Genomic DNA, 1,006 nt, shown 5'->3' with positions numbered 1-1,006 from the left:
TCTGTGTGTGTGCGCGTGTGTGTGTCTGTGTGTGTGCGCGTGTGTGTGTCTGTGTGTGTGTACGTGTATGCGTGTGTGTGTGTGCGCGTGCGTGCGTGTGCGTGTGCATGTGCGTGTGTGTGTGTGTGTGTGTGCTTCTGTGGTCCACCTTGCCTCTGGGTGTAGGAACTCTGCTGGCTAGATGATACACAGAGATGCTAGACTGTATTTATCCTACACCCTGCTGTTGGGTGCTAGGCTTGAGGTAAGTGGCAATATACCTCTCAGGGGTAGGAAAAATGCAGCCTAAGATGTGGTTCAGGGAACCCTGAAGCGGGGGTTCCCTGACTACTGGGTGTCCAGTTACTGCTGGAAACCATGCAGAGGAGTTGGGAATGAAGGGTAGGGGGTCTACGGGCCTGTGATGAGGAGTCCTGGGCTGGGGTTCCCAAACTCCTGGACATGCCACCACTGAGTCACAGGGGGTTAGGAATGGAGGAGGCCCCTGGGTCTGGGGCTGGGGGAATGGGAAGCCCCAGCTTAGGTCAGCAGTGACAAGTCCAGGGGTGCAGAGGGGCCTTCTGTGGGAGACTTAGATGGCACAGTTCTGTAGATGATGAAGGTTTCTCAATGCTCCCCATGGTGGTTCTTGATGAAAGAGACAGTCCTTGGTTTCAAACTGTTTATTGATTGTTCATTGTGGAAATGAGTGCATACCACTTTCTCAGGGTAAACCAGAGACTAAATACCTTCTGCAAGAACGAGTGTCCTGGAAAGAAAGCTTACTGGCTAAACCCTCAGGGTTTCTAGATACCACATCAGCATGAAGAACTCTGTCCTCATCTACATGACTATAGGTCATGTTTCTATGTAGAGAGTGTGGTCACATGGTAGAGGCCTGGTCAGAAGTGGGTGAAGCACCTACTGTCTTCTGGTATGAGGTTCCAGGGCTTCTGACCCACTCAACCTTACCATGTTTCCTGGTGTGGTCTACTGCTCCTGGTCATTCATATATATATATATATAT

At 50.9% G+C, this 1,006-nt stretch overlaps 1 protein-coding gene across 5 annotated transcripts in view; it reads left to right on the top strand.

The window, feature by feature from the left end:
- The window catches only part of LOC116104016 (guanylate cyclase 2G), a 53,905-nt gene that overhangs the window by 50,917 nt on the left and 1,982 nt on the right, over positions 1-1,006 (top strand). The window lies entirely within an intron of this gene.

Source organism: Mastomys coucha, unplaced genomic scaffold (genome assembly GCF_008632895.1).
Source record: "Mastomys coucha isolate ucsf_1 unplaced genomic scaffold, UCSF_Mcou_1 pScaffold21, whole genome shotgun sequence".
Taxonomy (NCBI): Eukaryota; Metazoa; Chordata; class Mammalia; order Rodentia; family Muridae; genus Mastomys; species Mastomys coucha.
This window is presented reverse-complemented; position numbering and strand designations above follow the sequence as displayed.